At 43.7% G+C, this 10,326-nt stretch overlaps 1 protein-coding gene across 1 annotated transcript in view; it reads left to right on the top strand.

Moving 5' to 3' along the window:
• dlst (dihydrolipoamide S-succinyltransferase) overlaps positions 1-10,326 on the top strand; it is a 42,636-nt gene that overhangs the window by 3,889 nt on the left and 28,421 nt on the right. The gene's annotated exons all lie outside the window — the stretch shown is intronic.

Consider the following 10,326-nt stretch of genomic DNA (forward strand, 5'->3'; position numbering starts at 1 on the left):
AGGGTCTAGGCCCGAAACGTCAGCCTTTCTGCTCCTATGATGCTGCTTGGCCTGCTGTGTTCATGCAGCTCTGCACCTTGTTGTCTCGAGTATTGGAGTGCTCCTTCTAATGGTTCAGGCAATGGAAGCTCATATTCTGAAGACCAGTTATGTTCAATGATTGCCCTTGTTGGACGTGTGGATAGAATTTTAATACTGTTTGGTATCTGTCTGAGAGTTTTGCACTGGGGTCATTAGACATGCCATTCCCCCTTGTCACTAGAGCCAGCCCTGGAGATAATAGGGGAGCAAACAATTGTGGAACCTGGGAATTGTGCAGAATGCAATTGTTGCAACAGCTCCCTGGATAGTAGCAACATACCTGCAGGAATTGCTGGACTTTGAGGAGGTTTTCGGGAATCTGGCTGATGAAGGCCACGAGTGTACACTTGGTAGGTCCTGGTACCTGAGGGAATACAGCAATATACGCAAATCCAAAAGCTTGGGCACCTTGGTTGTCTGAGTCCATGATGAACTGGACAAACTGCAATGCTTCCCGGTAAAGGGCATCAGTGAACTCAAAAACACACTCGTGGGCTGCTGATTGGGAGCTGCCACAGATGTAGCTTGCAGCTCACCACCACCTTCCCAAGAGCATCATTTAGGGATGGGCAAGAAATGCTGGCCAGCCAGCAATGCCCACGTCCCACATGAGAATAAAAAAAAATTCTGAATTGAGAGTTGAGGTTTTCTGGTGGATTGCATGTTCAGGGCCACTACAATCTTCAGTGACACGGTCATAGCACTGCTTCCCAAGCTGTGTGACTGCACATTGGCTTGCAGTAGGTGGCAATATAGGTGACAACCCCCCTAAGCAACTGAAGACATCTCCACCACTGACTTTCACTCCTCTGCAGAGCGAAAGGAGCTCAGTAAATACTATCTCAGCACATTGTTCAGCAGCGCTGATGGTTCTGATTTCCGTTTTCAGATGCTGCTTGCAGCCTCCGTCTGTGGTTCGTGCTGGACACTCCTTTTTTCTCCTCCTCCTTGGCCTCACCAATGCTAGAACAGCTGTAGGGTTTTGTTGCTGAAACATCTGTCATTGAAAATACTGCTCACGTGCTCATCTCTACGGGGTGAGGTGCAACCTGTCTGGTTCCTCATTCCTCAGTCATGTGCAAGATGATCTTTACATTGTTCTCCATGCATGTAGCAATTTACCCAAATCTGACTGTTACTGGCTTTCGCTATCCCTGCATTACAGTTCTACAACCTTGGAATGTACAAGCTGCATAAACGGCTTTGTTCCCATGTTCTTGGTTTTCAGGTTTCTCAGCCTGTGAATGCTCCTGCAAGTCTGCATATGGAATAATACACACTGCACCATTGTCAGCACTGTTGGAGAGTCTTGAGTGCCCTTCTCCTCAGACCTAAATTAATCAATAAGACACAGTTAGCATGTCAGTTTTTGTAGCTGTAGGAGCCTTTATTCTGTAGTGAGTGTTCTGCTCAGTGCTAAGCCCTTAACAGATTGCGTGTGCAGTAGTATTTAACACTTTCTACTTCAGTTGCTTCAGTTAGAACATAGAACACAGAACAGTACAGCAAAGTACAGGCCCTTCGGCCCACGAGGTTGTGCTGACCTATTATTCGACTCTAAGATCAAACTAACCTGAATACCCTACATTTTACTATCATCCATGTGCCTACCCAAGAGTCGCTTAAATGTCCCTAATTTATCTGACTCCACTACCACCGCTGGCAGCGCATTCCATGCACCCACCACTCTCTGTGTAAAGAACCTACTTCTGGCATCTCCCCTATACCTTCTTCCAATCAGCTTAAAATTATGCCCCCTCATAATAGTCATTTCCGCCCTGGGAAAAAGTCTCTGGCTATCCACTCTATCTATGCCTCTCATCATCTTGTACACCTCTATCAAGTCACCTCTCATCCTTTTTCGCTCCAATGAAAAAAGCCCTAGCTCCCTCAACTTTTCCTCATAAGACCTGCCCTCCAGTCCAGGCAGCATCCTGGTAAATCTCCCCTGCACCCTCTCTAAAGCTTCCACATCTTTCCTGTAAGGAGGCAACCAGAACTGCACACAATATTCCAAGTGTTGTCTAACCAGGGTTTTATAGAGCTGCAGCATAATCTCGCAGCTCTTAAACTCAATCCTCCTGCCAATAAAAGCTAACACACCATACCCCTTCTTAACAACCCTATCAACTTGGATGGCAACTTTGATGGATCTATGGACATGGACCCCTGGATCCCTCTGTTCCCCCACACTGCCGAGAATCCTGCCATTAACCCTTTATTCTGCATTCAAATTCGACCTTCCACAATTAATCACTTCACACTTTTCCTGGTTGAACTCCATCTGCCACTTCTTTGCCCAGCTCTGCATCCTGTCAATGTCCCATTGCAACCTACAACAGCCCTCCACACTATTCACAACTCCACCAACCTTAGTGTCATCGGCAAACTTACTAACTCACCCTTCCACTTCCTCATTCACGTCATTTATAAGGATCTCCAAAGAGCAGAGGTCCCTGAACAGATCCCTGCGGAACACCACTGGTCACCGAGCTCCAGGCTGAATACTTCCCATCTACTAGCACCCTCTGTCTTCTATTCGACAGCCAGTGTTGTATCCAGACAGCCAAATTTTCCTGAATCCCATGCTTCCTTACTTTCTGAATGAGCCTACATAGGGAACCTTATCAAATGCCTTGCTGAAACCCATATACACCACATCCACTGCTTGACCTTTGTCAATGTGTTTTGTCACATTCTCAAAGAATTCAATAAGGCTTGTGAGGCATGACCTGCCCCTCACAAAGCCATGCTGACTATCTGTAATCAAACTGTGCTTTTCCAAATAATCATAAATACTATCTCTCAGAATCCTCTCCAATAATTTGCCCACCACAGAAGTAAGACTGACTAGGCTCATCCGGGAGTTGAACCTGGGACCTCTCGCAAGTTGATTATGTTTGTGCTGTGTGGGAATATGTGCAAACAGCTTGTCGGCCACACTTATTTGTACTGTGCATTCTCCGCAAGGCCTTTTTGTGATGCAATTTAGGAGAATGATTGATTGTTTATTTTGCATTTGATTTGTTCGCTCTCTATCCTCTCCTCTACACTATAACTTGCCCACATCACTGTAGGTGGTCCTCTTCCATTCTCTGGTGTTGTCTGTCCATTTCCTTTCTTGTTAACCCTCCTCTACTTGAACCTTTGGAGTTCAGCCCCCTTTTGAGTTGAACCCTGCTTACATTGCCCAGTTAACGTTTGCTGCTGTCAGCCAGCATGGCTGCCTTGCTTATGCAGGCTTGTTGACCTGGTCAGGCTTCACACCCTTACACTGTAAGTGTTTCACAACAACAACAGGTAAGGCCGCATGTGACTGAGACTTCTCGGGAGCTGATAAACATGGTCAGTCTTCACCCTTTACAGAGTAAGCTTTTGCACAAAGAAATGGCTTTGTCTGTGATCGCGTTTCCCATTGTTGCCAAAAAAACATTGTTACTAGAGCTGCACTTATCCTTTGTTAATGGTCATGGTAAATGGGGAATATGCCAGGCCATGAAGTTAGATTGTGTTTGAATACAATTTTCCTGCTGATGGTCCACATTATCTAACGAGTGCCCAGGGGTGAATTAGTAGATGTGCTCAAAATCTATTCCATTTAACAACTTGGTAGTGCCACACAACATAACCGCGAGTATCCTCAATGTGAATAAGGGATTCTGTTTCCACAAGGACTGTACAGTGGTCACTCCTACTGATACTGTCATTAGATGCATCTGCTACGGGTAGATTTGAGTGGACAAGATCCCTCTTGTTGGATCCCTCACCCCTACAGCAGCTAAGCAGTTAAGTTCTTTAGGACTTTACCAACTCATTCAGTAGTGGAGCTAATGAGCTACCCTTGGTGAAGGACATTGAATCTCCACCCAGATTATTTTCTGTGCCCTTCCTTCATATGGCATTCAATGTTAAATAGAGCTGATTGATCAGCTGAATGGCAGAAGGTAGTAATCAGTGGGAGTTTTCCTTTCCCATGTTTGACTCGATGCCTTCAGACACTGTGGGGTCCAGAGTCAATGTTGAGCACTCCTTCCTGACAATATATCACTGTGCTACCACTTCTAGTAGGTCTGTCCTGTCTGTGGGACAGTCCATGTGGGTGACAGGTGAAAATAACCCATTATCCTAAATCTATTTTCTGTTAACTAAACTTCTATATTACTCTAAAACAATGAGGGTATGTTTTATCCATGATAGTTCATTAGCAAGTAAGAGGGGAGTTTAGAAGGAAATATAGGTGATAGCACCAGGAATAAATACATCTGCAGCAAGACCTGCTCTGTTTTCTGTCTTCCATTTGCTGTATAGTGCAAAAAAGGCATAGTTTCATTTCTGCTCTTGAGGGAGATTATGTCCACAACATTGATCTTCAAGGAACCACATACAAAATGTTTAAAGTGATTTTCTCATCAAAATGTATAGCTCAAGTTGTCCAGTTCATTAAATTTAGCCAATAAATCAACAGTAGCCCCTTCTAAACTTCCAGATCCATGACATTGAAACAGAACAGAGCAAGAAATGAAAAATATAACTTTAAGTGAGACAGCGCTTCTGAGACTCGACTGCTACAGTTCACCAAGCTATAGATTGCACTTTTGACATTTCAAGGGCACACCAATATTTTGTTTTCATATTGTAGATGTGATAAGTTAGATATAACCCCCCCCACCCACAGGCCTTTATAATAGACTACCTTGACAATGTATCTTTTAAGATTCATCTGAAGTGTGATGACTTTAAAGGCAAAATTGTTTATTACTGAATGTTATCCTCTGCTTTGGTTGAAATAGATCAGGATTACACAAAAGGCAGAGTTGTGGTGCTCCCAGTATGTGCTAAGGAATGGAAAATCTCCATTTAGATGTTTCATCTTTGGGAGCTGGTACAGTGACAGTTTTTATATAAAGAATAGGCAATCTGTAACAGTGTAAAGTAGGTCAGGAATATTTAATGTTTTCCAGCAGTGTTGACCATCCTGGTGCATCTTTCCTTAACCAATCTTCACATTCAGGAGGGACTAACACCTAATCACCTGAAGAAAGCCAAGTTGATGTTCTTCTATATCCGTTACCCCAGCTCAGCCACATTGAAAACATACTTCCCAGATGTTAAGGTAAGCAAATTAAAATTATCACTTATTCTTGACAGCAATTAAGGAGCAAGGAATGTGCACTTGAGACAAGATAAGGCGTGTGTTCCAGTAAGGGGATGTGTAGCTATATGTTAAGGAGAGTCTTTACAGTAGTGCAGTGGATTAGAATACCCATGCAAGGTTCTTGGTGGCCTGTGAGGCAGGTTAGAGGCCTGTCAGCTCTGTGCTGGAAGAGGGCAGCAATAGGTGGCATGGTGGCTCAGTGGTTAGCACTGCTGCCTCACAGTGCCAGGGACCTGAGTTCGATTCCACCCTCGGGCGACTGTTTGTGTGGAGTTTGCACATTCTCTCCGTGTCTGCATGGGTTTCCTTCGGGTGCTCTGGTTTCCTCCCACAGTCCAAAGATGTGCAGGTTAGGTGGTTTGACCATGCTAAATTGCCTGTAGTGTTCAGGGATGTGTAGGTTAGGTGGGTTATAGGAGGATGGGTCTGGGTGGGATGCTCTGAGAGTCGGTGTGGACTTGTTGGGCCAAAGGGCCTGTTTCCATTCTGTAGGGATTTGATGATGATTGATTAAAATCTCGACTTATTCTGACATTGGCACCTGTTTAAAAAAAAGTGAAGGTTACAGCTTTCAAGAGAACAGGCTCTTGGATAAATGAGACATATATCCTTAATGAGAAAACTTTTTCAGAAGCGTAGGATCCCTTTGGTGTGGAAAGAGACCATTTGGCCCATCAAGTCTGCACTGACCCTCCAAAGACCATCCCATTCCCCCTACCCTATCCCTGTAACCCCACATTTCCCATGGCTAATGCACCCAACCCGTACACTACACAATAATTTAGCATGGCCAATCCACCTAACCTGCACATCTTTGCACTGTGGGAGGAAATTAGAATACCTGGAGGAAACCCATGCAGACACGGAGAGAATGTGCAAACTCCACACAGAGTCACCTGAGGCTTGATTTGAACCTGGGTCCCTGGTTATGTGAGGCAGCAGCGTTAACCACTGAGCCACCATGGAAATCCTACAGAACATGGAGCTGGTTCGCTAAACAGCAGAACACATGTTATGAAAATAACTATGCACAAACTGTTTGATCCTCGTCCAGCAATCTCTTCCTTTTGGTCTTCTATGACTGGTATCCCTGTTTTTGTGCATCACTGACCCCTGTTGAGGTCACTCTCGGGTCACGTAGTGAACTTGCTTCCCTTCCTCATTCTTGCAATTCAGCGTGAGAGAGTCTTCAGGAACAATGGGAAGCTAATCCCGGATGTCTGACTCAATTCCATCACGGCTGTTTTACCTCTCTACAGCTTTAGAATGCAAAGGAGCATTCAGTGCCTGTACTTCCCAGTAAAAGCACTTCACTTTGTGGAGATTTTTCAGTCTAAAGCATTTCTTTCCCACTCTCTTCATAACTAGCACAACAAACAGCTACAAATATTTTTTTCAGCTGGGGATAGCGCTGGTCCCACAATCTATAATACCATCAGCCAATCAGGGCTTGCACGTAAGAATAGAGGGAGACCATTGAGCCCTCGAGCTTATTGCATGTTCAATTAGATCATGGCTGAGCTGTATGTTGACCACCTTGGTTGCATTTCCATAACAGTTCCAGGTTTTTGTAAATATTAATGACAGGCTGATAAGTTATATGGAATGTACAAGGCAGAAAGGGGCCAGCTAGCCCGTGCCAATGCCTCTCCATACAGGTCTCTTCCCATTCCTCTTATTTTAACCCTATCAGAATAAAACTTCATAAACAGAATAGCTGAAACTTTCCTTTGCTGAGTGGAAAAGGGTTGAAGTTTAAAATGGCCTAGTCTTCACTTGAGAGGTGGACAGAAGCTGACAGCTGAACAGGCAATTAAATCAGAGGGTGTTCAGTGACCCGAGCACAAACTCATCCCTTAATCTTCTGAGAGTATCTCCCAGGAAAGACACAGATCTGCTCACTCACCCATGAATATTGTGTTTTCTCTGAAGTGCATGGCAGTATTTGCACTCTTCAACTACTAGTTAACCCATGTGTGAGGTCAGTCCAACCAACTTGACCAGAGCATGATGGTACCTTTAAAATGGGTCAGAGAAGATGCCCAATATCAAAGCAGAGATGTACTGCTAAGGCTGTATAAGGCTCTGGTCAGACCACATTTGAAATATTGTGAGCAGTTTTGGGCTCTGTATCTAAGAAAAGTGCTTGCCTTGGAGAGAGTGTGTAGGCGGTTTACCAGAATGAACCCAGGGATGAAGGGCTTGTCATATGAGGGGAGGTTGGGGACCCTGCGTCTGTACTCAATGGAGTTTAGAAGGGTGAGGGGGAATCTGATTGAAACTTAGAGAATCCTGGGAGGCCTGGATACAGTGGATATGAAGAAGATGTTTCCACTGGTAGCAGAGATTGGGATCAAAGGGAACAGCCTCAGAATGAAGAGACAACCCTTTAAAACTGAAAAGAGGAGCATTTCTTCAGCAGATGGTTGTTAATCTGTAGAACTCATTGCTGCAGAGGCTTGGAGTGTAGGTTCATAGATCCTTGAAAGTGGAGTCGCAGGTAGTGAAGAAGGCGTTTGGTATGCTTGCCTTTATTGGTCAGTGCATTGAGTATAGGAGTTGAGAGGTCATGTTGCGGCTGTACAGGTCATTGGTTAGGCCACTTTTGGAATATTGTGTTCAATTCTGGTTGCCCTACTTTGGGAAGATGTTGTGAAACTTCAAAGGGTGCAGTAAAGATTTACAAGGATATTGCCAGGCTTGGAGGGTTTGTGCTATAGGGAGAGGCTGAATAGGCTGGGGATATTTTCCCTGGAGTATCGAAGGCTGAGGGTGACCTTATACGGGTTTATAAAATCATGAGGAGCATGGATAGATTGAATAGTCAAGGTCTTTTCCCCAGGGTAGGGGAGTCCAAAACTAGAGGGCATAGGTTTAAAATGAGAGGGGAAAGATTTTATAGGGACCATAGGGACAACGTTTTCACATAGAGGGTGGTGCGTGCATAGAATAAGCTGCCAGTGGAAGTGGTGGAGGCCGGTGCAACATTTAAAAGGCATATGGATGAGTATATGAATAGGAAGGGTTTAGAGGGATAGGGTCCAAATGCTGGCAAATGGGATGAGTTGGACCAAAGGGTCTGTTTCCAGGCTGTACAGCTCTATGACTCTATGGCTGTGGGAGCCAAGTCATTGAGTGTACTTAAGACGGAGATAGATGTGTTCTTGATTTGTAAAGGAATCAAGGGTTACAGGGAGAAGGCATAAGAATGGGTTTGAGAAACATATCAGCTATTAGCGAATGGTGGAGCAAATTAGGCCAAATAGCCTAATTCTGCTGCTACATATTATGGTCTTATTCTCATCAACCATTCTCTCCAATGTATTCACATCCTTCCTAAAGTGTGGTGCTCAGAACTGTACACAACACTCCAGCTGGCTCCGGTTAGAGCATTCCCTCAACATTGCAGCCTGAACAGTAAGAACTGCAGACAGTCAGGATTACTCCAGCAGTTTCAGTTTTTCCACTTCTTGTGTGAAATTGTTTACTTATCACAGGCATTATTAAAATAGATGATCAGAAAATGTTTATTTTCTGTTTGAGGGATTTTGTGTGCAACTTTATTATGCTTTTTCTACAATAGTGACTTAAAAAAAGGGAACTGCAGCAATGTAAGTCGTTCTTTTACCACCAGTTTCCTGTATATCTGTTATAGCCCGTAGCCTGTTCAAAAAGCAGCTCTTCAAAATCCCAAACACACATGTACAGAGATCCTGAATTCACTGGTTATTACATTTTCCAAGCTAAATCTGAAAAATCATTAAAGGTAACTGGGTGAGAGCCTTCTTGTTGTTGTTAGCTTGATTGTTTTAATTACAATTTTACAGTGAGTCAGCCTATATGTGTCAGCAGTTGTAGCGCTAATGAAGTTATTTGGCTTCACATCACAAGCTTGCTGACTCGCTGGCCTGGATTAGTGGGCCACAAAGGAAGCAATTGCTTTGATGGCAGAATGCAAGGCACTGAGAATTGTAGGTCGACACTGCCAGCACAGTTTAAAAACTTGTGGCTGTTCATTTTAAAGAAAAATTGTTGATGTTGGGAGAACTGTGCAAATGAAGTTGGTGCATCTCACCTAACATCCAGCCCCTTTAATTGAAGAGTACTGTTTCATCCTTAGCATCTTATCGAACACTTACTCCTTAGTCACAGATTAACCAAGCTTGTGTCCAAACTTCGGTCGAACCGTTTAAACTGGAGAAATGGCTGCCAATTCCAAGTGGACATTGAATATGAAAGAAGATCAGGAAATTTTTCTATTACTCAAGAGATGGTGATATAATAGGCAATCACCATATTACTTAAGTCATTGTCATTTGTGGATCTTAAAGGGGGCAAATGCCTTCTCTCTTTACCTACTTATCAATCATTCAATTGCATGTGAACACATTAGACAGAGTTCAATGTCATGAAATGGTACTGTGTCTGTGATAAAGTCCCTTTTTACTCAGGATCTCTCTCTAAATGTAAGTCTTCCCCTGTTAACTACTACTTGTTGTGAAGCCAAGCAGTACAGATGAGGAAACATGGTGATGAATTAATCAAAGCAATGGGGGACTATGTTTATGTAGCACCTTTCATAATCTGCACACCCTAAAGTGTTTTACAGTCAACAAAGTTCTTCTGAAGTATAGTTGTTGTTGCACTGTAGGAAATGCAGCAGCCAACATAACCCCAGCAATGTCCCACAAACAACAATTTGTTAATGACTGAATAATCTGTTTAATTGATGTTGATTGAAGGTTAATTCTTTACCAGGACAGTTGGGATAACATCTTTGCTCATAGAATTATGTGGTTTTTGCAGCACCAAAACCATTCAGACTTAAAAGAGCTGGAATTCATGTTTGACATGAGCTACCTCGCACCGTACTCCATCTTGCCCAATCTGAATATCCTTTTATTCCTCCCTTTCTCATGTACTCCACTGGGCTGGGCAGATGACTGAGGGGGGGAAAGCCTATGATGTTTGGAAATGGGCATCCAGCGCCCCTATTTTGAAGTATAACAGATGAGTATATCTCATTCAGAGATAGTAGGAACTGCAGATGCTGGAGAATCCGAGACAACAAGGTGCAGGGCTGGATGAAC

Source organism: Rhincodon typus, chromosome 8, assembly GCF_021869965.1.
Source record: "Rhincodon typus isolate 14 chromosome 8, sRhiTyp1.1, whole genome shotgun sequence".
NCBI classification, from domain to species: domain Eukaryota; kingdom Metazoa; phylum Chordata; class Chondrichthyes; order Orectolobiformes; family Rhincodontidae; genus Rhincodon; species Rhincodon typus.